The following is a 19330-nucleotide window of genomic DNA, read 5'->3' as shown; positions in this document are numbered from 1 at the left end:
ACAAGCCAGCCCTTGTAGCCCTGATCTCACTGCCCATCATCAGGGTCCCATTCAAGTGAGAGGGGCACAGATCTCATAGGACCACTTCCATTATCTGCCTGTGGTCACAAATATATCCTTGTGATAGTGGACTACTCCACTCAGTATTCTGAGGCTGCCCCTCTCTGTAAGGCAACATCCAGAAACATCACCAGGGAGCTCATGCTGTTATTCAGCTGTTTAGGAATCCCAAAGGACCTGCTCACTGACCAAGGCACCCTCTCCTTGTTTCAAAGTTGATGGTGAACCTCTGTCAGCTGCTGTAGGTTTAAAATCTCTGGACCTCAGTGTACCATGTCCAGACAAATTGACTCATTGAGTACTTTAATCAAACCCTCAAAAGACTGCTGTGATGAGTTGTCAACGAGGAAGGCCGTAACTGGGACCTACTCCTTCTGTATGTGTTATTTGCCATTTTGGAGACCTCTAAGGTGTCGACAGGATTCAGTACATTTGAGCTCTTGTTTGGCAGTAGACCTTGTGGCCTGCTAGATATGGCTAAGGAGGCCTGGGAGGAGCAACTGTTCCCATTTCAGTCAGTAGTGGGGTATGTGCAGGATATGCAACAGCACATCAAATTGGTAGCACTCATCATCAAGGAGTACATGAAGGCGGCCCAGAGGGAGCAACAGTGGGCCTACAACCACCCTGCATAACTCCAGGAGTTCAAACCAGGGGAGTACCGCTATGAATTTAACTGTACATGTTGTACAAGGTGTCCAAACTTCTACATTTATTGTTCAGAATAAAAAGTTTGTCTTTAAAAAAATTTTTCCATGTAAACATCTGACTGGGTCTATAAACATTCCTCAGAGCTTTGCATGTAAAGTAGATTGGGGCTTGTAGACAACAAGATGAATGTAATTTGAGAAAGTTCAGAGGCTTTCTTATGTGTAGATCAACTTTACTTCTTGTTTCTAGTTATATTTCAGACAAAAAAAATGATTTTCTTGATGTAGTGGATTTATAGCATTTTGGGAGGAAACATGTCATGGATATATTGCATTTTGGAAAAAAAATTCAAATAAAATTTTAAAAATAAAAATCTAGATTTGCATTTTTAATGTTATTACAACCTCATAGTGTTATGATAAAGCTTCAAACAGAAAATAATGGTTTTCATGCTATCAATTTTTTTTGTAAAAAAATACATTTTTTTCTCAAGTTTATTACAGTGGATTTATAGCATTTTGGAACCAAACTCATCATATACAGCCTGAGAAGCACTTTGCTTGCATAGCTGATGAAAGAAGTTTTTACACAAACCAAAGTGCTATGGAGTTCACATTCTCTATTTTTTCTTAATAACATACACATAAAATACTCATATATAGTCAATGGGTTTGAATGACAGTACAAGAACATGATGGAACTTAATGTTATAATTAAATAAATCCAAAGTAATTTTGTAATGTTGTGTAACATTGTGTGGAGAATAGGATGGAGACAAAGTATGTGATTTCCTAAACTCAGTGCTTGTCATCAGACCTCTGTCCTCACATAAGAATAAGAACAGTAATGCACAGAGATTGTACATTTGTTCTGACTTTTTAGGTTCTTTAAAAATTTGCTTTTTATTTTAATGGTAACGTTGATTTCTATTCTAAATGACAATTTTAAAAACAAAAGCAAAAAAAAACACCTTAGTTGTCCTGTAAACATTAATGAAAGGTCACAAAAATTTAACTGAAATGATATTTATGCATATTCATAATTTGTCATAAAATGAACACCTTTCTACAAATTTATACTGTACTCTCTGTCTGTTACTACATTTATGCATAATTGCAGAATAGAGTCTAGTACAAGGTTTGATATAGTGACTGTGGTTGGCATGGTGGGGCCACTGGCATTGCCCTGCAGTTAGGAGGGTGACATGATGGAGCAGAATGGTGTAAAGGTCACCTCTGGCATGCTGCAGCGTGCAGAGACATGATGAGCAGTTTGGCCTTTATGGCATCCACTGGTGCATAGCATTTCAATCAGCACATGACCACTGCAGTAAGCTCAGCCGCAGTAAGCAGTCACTTTCTTATCCAATGTGACAAACCTGCACAACTGCAGGATTAGATATCTTTAATTTATCACACAGCAGGTGTTTTATGACTGTGATCTTGAAATTAACACTGAGGGTTTTACATTGAACTAACTTTAATTTGCTAGTAACTTAAAATGACTTTGAGAACTTTTTTGAGAACTTTTTTTTGTAGAGATTTGTAGAACCAGTAAGTATTATTCGCAGCATTTGAACAATTAAAAAAAATAAATGTGGGAAATGTCTCTTCAGTTTTAAGAAACTACTTAAAACCCAGATTTTTAGAAATGATTTTAACACCAGTTGAGTAGCATCCTCTCTGACTGCAGTTACTACCTTCATCTTACATGTTATGTGCAATTGCTTTGCCATGTTGTGAGGCTTTGTGTTGTAACTATCTAGGAACTCCTGTACACCTGCACAGTGAAATTCAAAGTAATTTCCTTGTATTGTGCTTATTGATTTGGCTCAGGGGCGACACGGTGGTGTAGTGGTTAGTGCTGTCGCCTCACAGCAAGAAGGTCCGGGTTCGAGCCCAGCAGCTGGCGAGGGCCTTTCTGTGTGGAGTTTGCATGCTGTCCCCCTGTCTGTGTGGGTTTCCTCTGGGTGTTCCGGTTTCCCCCACAGTCCAAAGGCATGCAGGTTAGGCTAATTGGTGGCTCTAAATTGACCATAGGTGTGAATGTGAGCGTGAATGGTTGTTTGTGTCCATGTGTTAGCCCTGCAATGACCTGGCGATTTGTCCAGGGTGTACCCTGCCTCTCGCCCATAGTCAACTGGGATAGACTCCAGCTTGCCTGTGACCCTGTAGGACAGGATAAGCGGCTACAGATAATGGATGGATGGATAGATGTACACCTGCACATTAACACATTTATCTAATCAGCCAATCATGTGGCAGCAGTGCAATGCACAAAGTCATCCATCCATCCATCCATCCATCCATTATTCGTAACTGCTTATCCTGTGCAGGGTTGCAGGCAAGTTGGAGCCTATCCCAGTTGACTACGGGTGAGAGACAGGGTACACCCTGGACAAGTCGCCAGGTCATCACAGGGCTGACACAGAGACAAACAACCATTCACACTCACATTCACACCTATGGTCAATTTAGAGCCACCGATTAACCTAACCTGCATCTCTTTGGACTGCAGGGGAAACCAGAGCACCCAGAGGAAACCCACGCAGACATGGGGAGAATGTGAAAACTCCACACAGAAAAGCTCCCATCGGCCACTGGGCTTGAACCCAGAACCTTCTTGCTGTGAGGTGACAGTGCTAACCACTACACCACCATGCTGCCTGCACAAAGTCATGCAGCTATAAATGGGGAAAAAATGTGATCTCTGTGACTTTAACCATGGCATGGTTGTTGATAACAGGTGAGCTGGTTTGAGTATCTCATAAACTGCTGATCTCCTGGGATTTTCACATACAACAGTCTCTAGAGTTTACACAGAATGGTGTGGGGGAAAATATCCTGTGTACAGAGGATCTGCAGGTTAACACCTTGTTGATGAGAGAGAGAGATCACAAGAGAATGGCCAGAATGGTCTGAGCTGACAGGAAGCCTATAGTAACTCATATAACCTCTCTTTACAACTCTGGTGAGCAAAAAAAAAAAAATCACAGAATGCCCAACATATCAAACTTTGAGGTGGATGGGCTACAACAGCAGAAAACCACATCAAGTTCCACTTCTATCATCCAAGTGTAACAGGGTTGAATGTGTTCCCTGAATTTCCCCATCCATGTTTGATTTCGTGTCCATTTTCCTTTAAGTCCTGTTGTAGCCTGGGCGGGGTTTTCCCATGCCGGAATCTTTTAACTTTGCTGGTGCCCTCAACTCTGCCTCTTTTGCGACTGGCTTCAGGCAGAGGTATGTGGTATTTATGTGCACTGTTTTTATTTTGTTGTTTTCTTATTTGCTAGTTTGAGTTTTGTATATCTGTAATGTAGTAGCAATGTTAGTGCATTGTGTGCTGTATGCACAAGTTTTGCTGTTTTATTTCTATGTGCATTAAATCAGTTTAGCACACTTGCTCATGTTGCAGCCAGCTAACAAGGCTGGAGTGATAGCTCAATTGCTGCAGCTAGCAATGTTATGAGTGTAGTACTGCCCACTGTATTTGATGTGGTTTACCTGGTTTGTTGGGCAGGAGTGTTACACGTCTGGCTTGCTCCGGTGCCTGATTGTTTTATTTCTTTTCATATATCTCAGGTATGCCACTGGTTATGCATTTGTATTATTTATGCTTGTACAGTGTATTATGCACTCTGCCTCTTATGCGACTGGCTTCAGGCAGAGGAGTGTTACGTGTCTGGCTTGCTCCGATGCCTGATTGTTTTATTTCTTTTCATATATCTCAGAACAATAAAACTCTAAAATCAGGTCAGGTGTGATGTCCTTCCTTCAAAATACACAACGCAGAGAGAACGTGGGAAAGGGGAGACGACCTCCGTTACACAAGAACAAGAATCAGAAGCTATCATAGGTACAGACTCACCCACAGTGGACAGATGAAGACTGGAATAAGACCAGATGTTTTTTTTTCCCCTCCTAATATTCAGGCACATCTTCTTTCTTCATTCTGATGTTTGATGTGAGCATTAAAGTGCAGGTCATGGGTAAATTCAGGAGCAAGATCAATGTAATTCTCCAATTTTATATTAAACTTTGGTCAAATATCTGTCACATTTTGCATTTTGTACAATTTTTTTACCTTGCACAATACCAGAAAAATTCAGTTGAAATCAAGCCATTTGAGGCGAATTCGTCCGCCTCTGAAAAAACTTGGCATTTGGATTTCCTGGCAAACATTGATTTTTGTGACATCACATGCTGGACGCCTCCTTCTGAATCCTACGTCAGCGTTGGTTTGTTTATTATTTGGTGGTTTTCTGCAAATTTCTTCAATGTTATCACGTAATTATTAAAATGGTTAATAGATGTATCGTAGGAGGGTGTAGCAACACCAATCTTGATGGGATTAGTACTCATTGTTTTCCAAAAGACTGAACAATGAGAGAGAAATGGGAGCGCTTCGTGCGAGGCACCCAGAAAAATTGGCTACATGCTACAGACTACAGCATTATTTGCGGTGCTCACTTCACAAGGCCTGACGACTTTGAGAACTATTTGCAGTGGGGCTTCACGAGGCAACTTGATCTGAAAAAAGACACAGTTCCATCTGTCAGAATGCCCAAAGCAACACCATCTCCATCTGTGTCAGCGCCACCAAAGGAGCCAGCCGTGTTCGTCTCCCCTGACAGAAGGCGAAATGCCGCATCCACTGAAGCCCTCGAAGCCGAGGACCAAGCAGAGCCGAGAAAAAGACCAAGAAAATCAGCAATTCACAAGTTGACTGTTGCCAGGGTAAGAAATAAGAGAGACTATACTCTAAATTAGGTGTTCCTGTGTTTGTGTGGTACACAGATAATGTTATTTATTGACACACAAAAGTAAACAACACGAAAGCGCTGGGCGATAATACACTTACTTCACATGTATCAAGGGATATGCGTGTCAGGGCTTGAGATCTTGGGACCTGTCAAACACATTAAATGTATACAACCCTGCTTAGCCAATTCCATGTGTGTAGCTTATGAAATCTTTCTCCTACAGTAGCCAGTACTCTTCTAAATGAAGAAATATATAAATACATAATAGTAATTAGAAAAAATATGATTTATGTAACAATAGATAGATGAGCATTGATACATGAATCCATGGGTTTAGAAGCTCAGGCGACAATTCCATATTTCAATGTAAAATCGCTAGCTGCTAAACTTGGTCTACACAGACTGTGCACTGAATCCATGCAAGCTCTCTCAGCCTGCTGGCGGATCCGCACGTGATGTCACGAATCTGGCTCCAGACTCCCTTGGGATTTTTCCAGACATTTTTTATTATTTTATTTTTTTCTGCTGTAGACAGATGGCCTGGTGCAAAATTACCCTTCTGGATGAGTGTGTAAAGGGACATACTTTCATATATATTAAAAAAAAAAACGAAATTGGTCCAGGATATGCACTTTAACTGAAGTTTGTGACCTGTATCTGAATGATTTCTTTTTGCATCTTTTCGCTTCCATACGATTGGCTGATTAGATAACTGCATTAATGTACAGGCATATGGGTGTTCCTAATAAAGTTAACTGCGAGTGTATATTCTTTTTTATTCTATCTGCATTCACTGGATATAAGCAATTGCACACTCTGATTGGCTACTCTACTACTAGGAAATCAGCGCATAAACTGTGAGTAGAGAAAAACAAAATGGCAGAGCATGCTGCTGAACCAACCGAGGACAAAATAAAAACTCTACTCGAAAACAACCCCCTCAAAATTGTTATCAAGTATTTAAAAGAAACAGAAATAGCTCAAAAAATATTTTTCCCCCAATAGTTCTTGTTCCACACTTCAGCCCAGTCGGTGGTAGTAATGCACCTTTAAGTTGGTTTGCCAACCATAAAAAAAAAACCTAAAGAAGAAGAAGAACCCCCCACACACACACAAAATACAAAAAAGCAACAAAATATGGAATAAAAGTATTTGATGGTAAGAATGTATCTTTTTTATTTTTCAAGGATTATTATTATTGCATTTTTCACAAATCACTACTGTTATTTTGCTGCTTTGTTTACATTCTCAGCGCAAATGATTTTGTCAGACTTTTTAAAAGTTTTTATTAATTAAATTTGCAAAAAATAAAAATAAAACTGCTTCATTTCTCAAAATCCAGTGAATGTGGATATAATAAAACAGTTATTTCACTCAGTCTTGTCGTACATGGCTTATAGCCAACTCGGCTATCAGCTCGTGTATGACTCAGTGTCATGGAATAACTGTTACTTTGGCTTTGATGTTCTCAGTTCCTTTTACTTTTTTATATCCTGTGCCACTTTCTGTCTACAAAAGCATTACAAACACAGTGTATTATATTATACACGAAAAGCCCCGGGTCCTGATAACATTCTTGGTCGTATCCTGAGAGACTGTGCCGAGGAGCTTACAGATGTCTTTACAGACATCTTCAACATCTCTTTGAGCCAGGCTGTTGTCCCCACGTGCCTCAAAACCACCACCATCATCCCGGTCCCAAAGAAGCCGTCTCCCTCCTGCTTCAATGACTACCGCCCTGTCGCACTCACTCCCATCCTCATGAAGTGCTTCGAGCGGCTAGTCATGAGGCATATCAAGTCTGCCCTCCTCCCCCCCCCCGTGCTGGATCCTTTCCAGTTTGCATATCAGTCCAACCGTTCGATCGATGACGCCATCTCCACTGCCCTCCACTCAGCCCTCACCCACCTCAAGACAAAAGACTCGTATGTCAGAATGCTATTCATAGACTTTAGCTCAGCATTCAACACAATCATTCCTCAGCAGCTCATTCACAAACTGGACCAGCTGGGACTCAACACCTCCCTGTGCAACTTGCTGCTGGACTTCCTGACGGGGAGACCACAGACTGTACGGGTCGGCAGCAACTCCTCCAGCACCATCACACTGAACACGGGGGCCCCCCAAGGATGTGTGCTAAGCCCCCTCCTCTTCACTCTGCTGACCCACAACTGCACACCAACATCCAGCTCAAATCTCTTCATTAAGTTTGCGGATGACACGACTGTGGTGGGTCTCATCAACAATGGCGATGAGACAATCTACAGGAGTGAGGTGAGCCACTTGGCCATGTGGTGCAAGGACAACAATCTCCGTCTGAACGTGGAGAAGATGAAGGAGATTGTTGTGGACTTCAGGAGAGATCACACCCAGCATGCGCCACTATCTATCAACAGTGCTGCAGTGGAGAGGGTGAGCAGCACCAAGTTTCTGGGTGTGCACATCTCTGAAGACCTGTCCTGGAGCAACAACACCGCATCACTGGCCAAAAAGCCTAACAGCGTTTGTACTTCCTCCGCAAACTGAGGAGGGCAAGAGCCCCGGCCCCCATCATGTACACTTTCTACAGAGGCACCATCGAGAACATCCTGACCAGCTGCATCACCATGTGGTACAGCGCCTGCACCGTGTCCTGCTGCAAGTCTCTGCAGCGCATCGTGAGAGCAGCTGAGAGGATCATTGGTGTCTCTCTCCCTTCTCTAATGGATATTTATAACTCCCACCTCACCTGCAAAGCCATCAGGATTGCAGGTGACCCCACCCATCTCACAGCCTCTTCAGCCTGCTGCCGTTGGGGAGGAGACTGCGGAGTCTCCGGGCCAAAACCAGCAGGCTCAAGAACAGTTTCTTTCACCAGGCAGTCAGGAGGCTCAACTCCCTCCCTGTTCTGCCCCTCCTCTCCCCTCTGCCCCCTGCCACAGATTCTGCTCGCACACCCCCCTTCAGCATCTGACATGTCATCCTCACAGTTCCCCCCCCAACACACACACACACACACACACACATACATACATACATACATACATACATACATACATACGGTACATCTCATCATTCATTAACACACTGAACTCAGGGACTGCACATTTCACTTTACCTCACTCATTTGCACTATTCCGCACTACCTCATCTTAACAGCTGCTAGTTTGTTTACACTGCTTATTTCATGTTTCATGTTTACCTGCTATACCTCAAGTGCCCTCGACTGTTTGGTTATATGAACCAATTTGTGTGTGCGTGTGTGTGTGTGTGTGTGTATATATATATATATATATATATATATATATATATATATATATATATATATATATATATATATATGAGTGTTTGGTCTACGCCTAGTTCATATCTAGACTGTTTATACTGTTTATATTGTCTGTTTGAGTGTTTAGTCTGTGTGTAGTTCTTATCTAGTGTTTACACTGTTTATATTGTCTGAGTGTTTAGTCTATGTCTTGTTCTTATCTAGTGTTTATACTGTTTATTTATACTGTTTATATTGTTTGAGTGTTTAGTCTATGTTTAGTTCCTATCTAGAGTGTTTATACTGTTTATATTTTTTGTTTTTTTCAATTATTCTATTTTTATTTATTGCATTGCCTGTTTGCACCGTAGGTCAGAGAGGACTGATATTTCATCTGTGCTGTATGTTGAGCATGTATAGCATATTTGACAATAAAGTTGACTTGACTTATTATTAAAACGTCTGTAACAGAAGCCAATCACATCCTTCAAATTTGAGAGTGACAAAGAAATGGTAATGATGGTGGTGGTGGTGGTGCTTGTGGCCGAGTCTGTGGAGTCCCTGTTGTGTTTCTGCTGGCATGTAGTGTTGTAGTCTATCTCTCACAGCATGGCCCCTGAGCTCAAAGAGAGCCCATTAAATAAGCAATTAAAAGCAGCTAATGAAGGGGCTGGGCAGCGAGAGTGAGCTGAGCAGACACTGCATTATATCCAGCAGGGACTTGGACACACTTACTGACTCACTGAGCCAACCAGAGGCATCACTGCTTTGCTGACCTATGTCCCCTACTATCTGGGTCATCCTTAAACACCTGTGTGTTTGTGTGTATCTGGTTGTGTGTATTTTCAAAGAAAAGTGAGGAGTGGAGGTAATGAATAAGGGAGTAACACAGTGTCATAAAGGTCATATCTGCTGAGAAAAATAATTACGTTATGGGGGAAATAAGGTTCTATTTTAGATGTATTCTAGCTGACATTTACTGTACCTGTATCTTTTTTTCAGATTGTGCTGAGCATGGCCAAATGTATTGCTTTAAAAGGTTATTTCAGTAATTAACTATCTTTGTATTTACGCAGTGTAAGATGAAGTCTGAGTGATGCTGTTTATAACAGGATTTAACTTCATTATATGAAGTCTATAGACTACAGATGCAATAGTCAACAAAATCGACTGAGTAAATTATGAAAATAAGTTGATTTGGATCTTTCTTAATAGTCAAAACAGTGTTTACTTAACCAACCAATGAACTAATGAATCAGTAACCAAAACATTAAACCATAGTGGAAGCTTTTCCACAAATCTCTTACGTTGTGTTTGGATGATTGATCATGAATTAATAATGATTTTCTGCATTTAAGTGATTAATTTGATTCTACAGTTTAGCCCAGATTAAGCTATGAAACTCCAGTCCTACCTTCAAATTGCAGCCATGCATGAACACATAGCATTGATAAATTCAAATGCTTTGAGATTTTTTTTTTTAAATCACAGCAACACTTTTATCAGTGGGAAGGGATTATATGTGAACACCAACCAGTGATGAAATGATGGGAAGTTTGACAAGGTAAACAAATTGAATAAGTCCTGATAAAATTCCCAGCAAATTTTAAGAAAGACTCATGTGAACAGCAGGCAATAAATTCCTAGAATAGAGAAAAAATGTCCTGGTGATAATTTGTCCTGCAATGTGGTCACAATTTTTGAGGTTGCTGTTTTAAAACATTCGCACTATGAATTGATTTCCTTCTGAGATTTCCTGATATAAGACTGGACACCTCAGAGCCGGTCAGAAATGTATGTTTTCATTGACACTTTATTTGAAGGGTGGGCCTTTACAACACAATAATAAACATTGCATAAAATAATTTCGTGGCTGTTTTATGCAAGGCTTATATCAAAACCTGTGAGATGACAAAACTGTTTCTGAAGTGCACTGCTTTGTCATTGCATGAAAGAGAGATGAGAGAGAGGGAGAGAAAAAAGAAATTTCAATTACCTTGATGGGTTGATGGTGAAGGACTGGAAACCAGAGGTTTAAGCTTTGATACATGAAAGGTGGGATGAACACGTTACATGGTGAGTGGTAATGCCAGTCTAAGAGAACATGGATTGATTACCTTCTTGATGAGGAAGGGTCCAAGGAACCCGTTTGTCAGCTTGCGAGAGACGGCCCTAAGTGGTAGGTGGTGTGTGGAGAGCATAACTCGTTGACCCACCCGGTAGGTGGGTGTCTTGGAGCGATGTTTGTCGGCCTGCTTCTTGGATGTGAGTGCGGAGCGAATGAGTCTTCTCCGGGCCAATGCCCACGTTCTCCTGCAGCGGTGTATAAAGGACTGGGCTGATGGTACGGTGACCTCCTCCTCCTGACTGGGGAACAGTGGTAGTTGGTACCCTAGTGAGCACTGGAATGGAGAGAGACCTGTGGCAGAGGAAGGGAGAGTGTTATGTGCATATTCGATCCAAGGTAGGTACTTGCTCCAAGAACTGGCATCCCTGGACGCCATGCACCTGAGTGCAACCTCCAAAGCCTGGTTAGCCAGTTCTGCCTTGCCATTGGTCTGTGGGCGGAAGCCTGAGGAGAGACTACAGGTGGCCCTGATGAGTTTGCAGAAGGCTCTCCAGAACTATGCAGTGAACTGAGGACCCCGTTCAGAAACTATGTCGGTAGGCAGACCATGTAGGCGGAAAATGTGGTGGATGAGTAGTTCTGCAGTCTCTTTGGCTGAGGGGAGCTTGGGCAGAGGAATGAAATGGTCAGTCTTAGAAAAATGGTCAATGACAGCTAGGATGGATGTATTGCCACCTGAGTTGGGGAGTCCTGTGATGAAGTCCAGGACGATGTGAGACCAAGGCCGATGCAGAGTGGGAAGGGGTCTTAGTAAGCCAGCAGGGGGTCAATTGTCTGTCTTGTTCTGGAAGCATGTGTCGCAGGCTGCCACGAACTCTTGGACGTCCTCCTTGATGGATGGCCACCAAAAACATTGCTGGATGAGAGCCAGGGTTCAGGTGGCTCCCAGATGACAGGCCAGCTTGGAACCATGACCCCACTGCAGCACCTGAGTTGGCACATGACAGGTAACAAACAGATGTTTACGAGGAATATTGTTGGAGTTACCTTCACCATGGTCCTGCTCCAGGGCCTTCTGCACAAGCAGCTCAACTTCTAGAATAGTGGCTCCCACCAGGCAGCGTGGAGGAAGGATAGTCTCGGGTGGCTTGGACTCCTCTTGGTGGGAAGAGAACATCCTGGACAGGGCATTGGGTTTGCCATTCTTGGAGCCTGGATGGTAGGAGAGCGTGAAGTTGAATCAGGAGAAGAAAAGAGACCAATGGGCTTGACGAGAGTTGAGATGTTTGGCAGACTTGAGGTACTCCAGGTTTTTATGGTTGGTCCAGATTAGGAACGGGAGGTCAGACCCCTCGAGCCAGTGCCTCCACTCCTCCAAAGCTAGTTTCATGGCCAGTAGTTCACGGTCATCGATGTCATAGTTTCGTTTGGCTGGGGATAGCTGATGGGAGAAGAAGGAGCATGGGTGGACCTTGTTGTTGTTGGCCCTCCAACCCCTGACTCGGAGGCGTCGACCTCGATGATAAACTGCTTGGTAGAATCGGGTATGGTGAGAATGGGTGCTGTGGTAAACCTGTGCTTGAGACTGGAAAAGGCTTTCTCTGCTTCCTCCCCCCACTTGAACTTGGTCTTGGTCGAGGTCAGGGCTGAGAGAGGTCCGGCCACCGTGCTGAAGTTGTGGATGAAACGCCTGTAAAAGTTGGTGAACCCCAGGAAGTGCTGGAGCTCTTGTCTCAAAGATGGGGTGGGCCAGTCAGCAACTGCCTCCAGCTTGAGGGGGTCCATCTGGATCTTGGCTGGTGAAATGATGAACCCCAGGAACGAGACAGAGCCTTCGTGGAACTCACTCTTCTCTGCCTTAACGAACAGCTTATTCTCCAGCAGGCATTGAAGAACCTGCCAGACGTGACCCCAATGTTCCCACAGGGAGCGAGAGAAAATCAAGATATCGTCCACGTAAACAAAGACAAAGGTGTTAAGAAAGTCCCTCAAGACATCATTAACCAATGCCTGGAATACCACGGGCACGTTAGTCAGGCTGAAAGGGATTACGAGGTACTCATAGTGGCCTGTGGTGGTGTTGAAGGCCGTCTTCCACTCAGTGATACACTCAAAAAAAAAAAACATTGGATTTACTTAACCAAGTTATGGCAACCGGTCCCACGAAACTGTGTTAATTTAGATGTGTTGAATACAGTTGAGTTTATTCAACAGAGTTATGTTAGATTTACTACACAAAGTTGCATGGATGGTATTAAGTAAAGCCATGTTGGATTTAGCTGACAAAGTTATGTTGGATTTAATTAACAACGTCACGTTGCATTTGGTGAACAGAGTTATGTTGGATTTATTTAATAAACTTGTGTTTAATTTACATTTCTGCGTTCTGTACTGTCTGCATTTGTTCCAACAATATCTACTTAAAGTACCGTACACAACACAAAATAACTATTTAACTCAGTTTTATTTGTTTGCCCAAGTGCATCTTTCAATTTGAAAAACTAAACATTTGGCAGATTACAATGTCAAAAAAATAGAAAGGTGATTCAAGTTACTTTAAAGAAAAAAAAGCCTTCGCCTTTGTTGTAAAGTGCACGGGCATCTTTAAGTGCATATAACCAAGAAAACCATTATGTCTTCACACTGATCTGCATCAAGCCGAACCATGCGCTGGAATTCTACAAAAATGGCCGTTGCTCCCCCCGTCCAGTGTTGCCAGATACTGCTGACGTTTTCCATCCCAAAATATGTTCAAAACATGACAAAATGCGCTTAAAACCGCCCAATCTGGCAACACTGCCCCCGTCTGCCTTACTGAGCGTATGTAAGAAAGTACAGAGAGCGCATTGGGACAACCTTAATGCAGTTTAATCAACTGTATTACATAAATCCAACTCAATAAGGTCTAATAATCATAAAAACCAATACTGTTAGGTTATTAAAACAAAACTCACTTGATTTAATCGTTAAACACAACAATATTTAATAAATTTAACATGAACTAGTTATTTAACTCCAGCAACATGCATGTTTCATTTCTTTGAGTGTAGGGATTGCATAAGTCCAGTTTAGTGAACACCTTAGCTCCCTGGAGTAGTTCGAAGGCTGTAGTCATGAGCGGTAGTGGGTAGTGGTTCTTGACTGTGATGGCATTGAGACCTCGATAGTCAATGCAGGGGCAGAGCATCTTGTCTTTCTTCTCCACAAACAAGAATCCTGCCCCTGCTGGGGAGGAGAAAGGGCAGATGATCCCAACTGCCAGAGACTCAGTGATGTATTTCTCCATGGCTTGTCTCTCGTCGGGGGAAAGAGAGTAGAGACGTCCCTTGGGTGGCGCCGTCCCTGGCAGGAGGTAGATACCACAGTCATAGGACCTATGAGGGGGAAGGGACACTGCTCAGGTCTTACTGAAGACAGGCTTGAGGTCCAGATATTCCGGAGACACATGAGAAAGGTTGGGAAACTCGCTGGCTGAGGTGGTTTGGTGAGAAGCAGAGCAGAGTTCAGGCAGGAGGCCAGGCAGAAAGGACTCCAGCCTAAGATAGTGTGGTCAGTCCAGTTTAAGTGGGGGTTGTGCTGCATCAACCAGGGTAATCCAAGAATAACGGGAATGTGAGGGTTGTTCATGATGTTAAGTTGTATAGTTTCAGAGTGATTGCCTGAAATCCTTAGGGTGAGCGGGGTGGTGAGGTGAGTGATGGTGGTCAAGCCAGTGCCATTGAGTGTCAGGATGGTGAGAGGGACCTCGAGGGCGAGTAATGGGATTCCGAGATCCTTGGTGGTTGCAGAACAGATCAGGTTCCTGTCCACCCCCAAGTTGACGAGCGCCTGAAGATGGTGATGCCGATTGTTGAAAGTGATGATGACGGGGAGCAATGGTCAGTCGGCAGGGGACTGGTTCCGAGCATTGCCCAGCAGGGCCCCTCGATTCACTGGTGGGCTCGTCCTTTTAGCGGGCAGGCTCAGCAGATGTGTCCCTGCTGACAGCAGTAGAAACAAGCCCCCATGCTCCGTTGGCGCAGTCGTTCCTCTGCTGACACCTGTACCCGATCTACCTGCATGGGTTCGATGGACGAGGCAGGTGACGGAGAGGGGTTGAAGTTGCAGCAACTCCTCTCTCTCCTCCATTGTTGGATACATGGATACGATTGGCAAGGTCCCTCAGGCTGGAGAGGTCCGATGGCAGTTCCCGCGAGACGAGTTCATCCTTGATGGCATCAGATAAGCCATGTAGGAATGTGTCGACCAGGGCACTCTCGTTCCAACCGCATGATGTTGCCAACGTCCGGAACTCGATGGCATAATCCGAGGTAGATCAGGACCCCTGCCGCAGTTCCATGAGCTCTCTTGCCACCTCCTGGCCAGACAGAGAGTGATCGAATGTTCGCCTCATTTCCTCAGAGAATTCCTTGAAGCTGGAACAACAGGGCGCATCGGCATCCCAGACCACCGTCCCCCATTCCCTGGCCTTGCCAGTGAGGAACGTGATGGTATAGGCTACCCGGGAGTGTTCTGTGGGGAAAGCCAGAGGTTAAAGCTCCAAGATCAGCAAACACTGTGACAAAAAAGATCTGCAGGTACCTGGCTCTCCACTGTAGGGCTGAGGCGAAGGGAGTCTTTGTTCGTGGAGAGCAGCGGTGGTGGGAGGTGAAGAAAGAGATGGCTGGTCGGGGTAGGCACAGCTTGGGAGTGCTGCAGTTGTGTGGCTAGGAGGTTGAGTGAGTCAGACAGGGTGGCCAGGTTCTGAGTGATCTGCCTGAGTTCCTGTTGGTGGGTCCCGAGGAGGGCTCCTTGCTGCTGCATAGCTGTTCTCAGATGGTTAAGTTCCGCTGGATCCATGTTGGCCAGAACATACTGTTAAGGGTGGCGAGATGTGGTGAGTTAGGATCCAATAGCAGAACACAAACCAGAAAATCCAATGAATAAAAAATGATTTAATTAAAGTCCAAAAAGAGTCAACAAACAAAAATAGCAAAAATAATCCAGACAACAATGAGGTAGATAAAGACAAAGTGCTAATATGAAAAGACATGAAAAATAGTTCTGACAAAAACTGGAGACAAAAAACACAGTGCAAAAAACTGTGGCTAAGACTAGGCAAAACAGAGAGCAAAAATCCAGGAAGCAAAAAATAGCACAGAGACGATGTGAAAAACAGAGAAGACATTCTGGTAAGGTCCCCTTTCTGAGAACAGTCTATTTATATACAGCAGAGCAGACCAGGAAGTGAATGCTGGCGAGATGGAAGTCCTGTACCAGATCCAGATTGCGCTGAACTGGGAGATAGTAAATCTCCAGAGTGGAAGTCCAGGGCGGATCATGACAGTTTGCTGATCAATCGACCTCCGCCCATTTCCTGACTACGATTTCTGCATCACGATTTGGCTTCAGCTGTAGTTTGCGCCGTACCCACTCTCCTGTGCATCTGCAACCACAAGTGCCTGTGCCCTGACAGGATACTTCACCAAACATGGATACAGCAGAGGATGCCAATCCACATGCAGGGGTGTTTGTTAGGAGAGCACCAGTAGATGATCACCGATCTCAACACCAGGATGTCACAGCTCACTACTGTAGTGCCACAGGCCATCCTCACATACCCCTCATCACCCACTGGTGCATCCCGAAGCATTCCTCTGCTAGATATTTGGGAAGTTTCCAATTGTAAGGGATTCATTCTTCAATGTTCCTTGTATTTTTTGTCTCTCACGGGAGTCACCAATGAACACAAGATCTCTCAGTTCATCAGTCTTCTCACTGGTAAAGCTCTCCAGTGGGCTAGCATAGTATGGCTGTATGGGGTGAACACGTCATTTGATCATTTTCTGGAGCTTTTCACGAGAGTTTTTGACCATTGACCTGAGGGAGTCGAAGTTGGAGTGAGTTTGTTGCTGATCCAACAAGGAGAAAGGAGCATCATAGACTATGCACTATACTTCCTTACCTTAACTGCTGGCAGCAGCTGGAATGAGCCAGCCTTGAAAGCCATGTTTTACCAGGGTTTGCATCCAGAGGTATTCAGTGAGCTGACATGCCATGACGAACATCTCTCTCTCTCTCTCTCTCTCTCTCTCTCTCTCTCTCTCTCTCTCTCTCGATTCTCTTATCTACCTGGCCATATGACTAGATCATCTCATCAGAAAGCAACCCTCATTGAAACTACCTCCTGCTCCCTCTCCTAGCACAAGCCCCATAACTCTGATGGAGGCCTCACATATGTGACTACAATGATCAGAGAGAGAGAGAGAGAGAGAGAGAGAGAGAGAGAGAAGGCAAGAGGGTCTCTGTTTTTATAGTGGTGAAGCTGGCCACCTGATCTCTAAGTGCCCTACTCGACTCCCATGAGTCCACCAGCCAAGTAGGGCTATCAGCCCAACGAACCCGGTGAGTTCTGACATGTCTTGTAACGCACAGTCCTTCCAAGTGCCAATGTTATTAAAGCTACCAGACTTGACCCATGTGGTCTCTGCTTTCATAGACTCAGGGGCAGGGGGAAACTTCATAAACAGCATGATTGTTCAGAAGTACTATCTGACCACCCATGCACTTTTGAGACCAATCAAGCTCAAGGCCATTGATGGGGGACCCATAGGAGAGGGATTGGTCTCAATGCGCATGATGACCTTTGAGATTCAAGTAGGAGTGATTCATATAGAATACATATCCCTTCTCATCACTCTCACCTCACATCTTGACCTAATATTGGGTTACCCATGGCTCCAACTTCATAATCCTCTGATTTCCTGGCAACAATATGACATTCTTCAGTGGTTTCCTTCCTGTCTTCAGAACTGCATGAAACTTCCCCAACTTGCTCTCTCATCTACTTCTGTGGAGACCACCCAGCCTGACTCCCTCAACAACGTCCCAGCTTGCTACCTTGAACTAAAGGAGGTATTCAGCAAAGGAGGGTCTGCCTCCTCACCATCCCTATGACTGTGTTATTGACCTCCTCCCAGGTACTACTCCTCCTTGAAATCACATATACCTTTTGTCCCTGACTGAACAAGCGGCCATGGAGGAGTACATACAAGAATCCCTGCAGTAGGGGTACAACAGACCTTCAACATCTCCAGTCTCAGTGGGGTTCTTCTTCATTGAGAAGAAAGGAGGAGGTCTCTGGCCATGCATAGACTATAGGGGCCTGAACCAGATCACAGTAAAGTACCCATGTCTACTCCCAGTGGTACCTTCAGCCCTAGAACAACTCAGATCTGCCAAGATATTCTCAAAACTAGACCTTCACAGCGCATACAACCTGGTCACGATTCATGAGGGTGACAAGTGGAAGACCACCTTTAGCACCACCATGGACCACATCAAATACCTCACCATACCTTATGGTCTTTCTTGCGCTCCGAATGTCTTCCAGTGCCTCATCAATGACATGCTCAGGGACATGTTGGGGAGGTTTGTTATTGCCTACATCGATGACATCTTGATCTATTCCCCAGATGAGAACATCCACCATGAGCATATCAGGTCAGTGCTTTCTCACTTGCTCCAGAATCACCTGTATGTTAAAGTTGAAAAATGTGAGTTTTATGTCAGCCAGATCTCATTCCTGGGATACATTATCAGCTCAGAGGGATTGAGCATGGACCAAGCCACAGTCACGTCCATGACATCGTGGCCCACTCCCACATCAGTTAAGGAGTTGCAGTGCTTTCTGGGGTTCAGCAATTTCTACTGCCGATTCATCCGCTGGTTCAGCACCATCACAGCTTGTCTCATCCTTGTCTCTCCTATAAAATTGACCCTGTCGCCTCTGCTGGAATCCTTCAGCTGATCAAGCCTTCTACCAGTTGAAGATGGCTTTCACCACAGCTCCCATACTTCAGCAGCCAGATCCTTCCAAACAAACCCTGCGTTATGGAGGTGAATGCATCAGAAACAGGAGTAGGAGAAGTTCTATCTCAGCACCTTGGTGAACGACCTAAATTGTACCCTATAGTGTTCTACTCGAAGAAGATTAAACCCACTGAGAGGAACTATGACATTGGTAATCGAGAGCTCTTGGCTGTCAAGTTGGCCCTAGAAGAGTGGAGGCACTGATTAGAAGATGCAGCTCACCAATTCATGATCTTGACTGATCACAAGAACTTAGAATACCTACAAACAGTAAAGCATCTGAACCCTTGTCAGGCCAGATGGGCTCTGTTCTTCACACGATTTCAATTCACCATCTCCTATCATCCTGGTTCCCGAAATACCGAGGCTGATGCTCTCTCCCAAATCCACTCATCCTCACCGTACTCATCTGAACCTACCATTATCCTGTCACTTGAATGCTTTCTACAAGCCATAACCTGGGATGTTGACAGAGAGATCAGACTGGCACAACCCACAAGCCCTCCTGAAAACTGCCCACCTAGACTTTTGCATGTTCCACCCAAACTTAGAGACAAACTCATCACCTGGGCACACTCCTCTCCTGCCATTGGACATCCCAGCAGCCAATCACACCTATGCAGGTGCAATAGGCTTATCAAATCAGTCTCATGTAAAAAGGGATCAGTCTCATAAATTCATTAATCATTAA

Source organism: Neoarius graeffei, chromosome 8, assembly GCF_027579695.1.
Source record: "Neoarius graeffei isolate fNeoGra1 chromosome 8, fNeoGra1.pri, whole genome shotgun sequence".
Taxonomy (NCBI): Eukaryota; Metazoa; Chordata; class Actinopteri; order Siluriformes; family Ariidae; genus Neoarius; species Neoarius graeffei.
The sequence above is the reverse complement of the archived record's forward strand: the minus strand, read 5'-3'. Positions refer to the sequence as shown.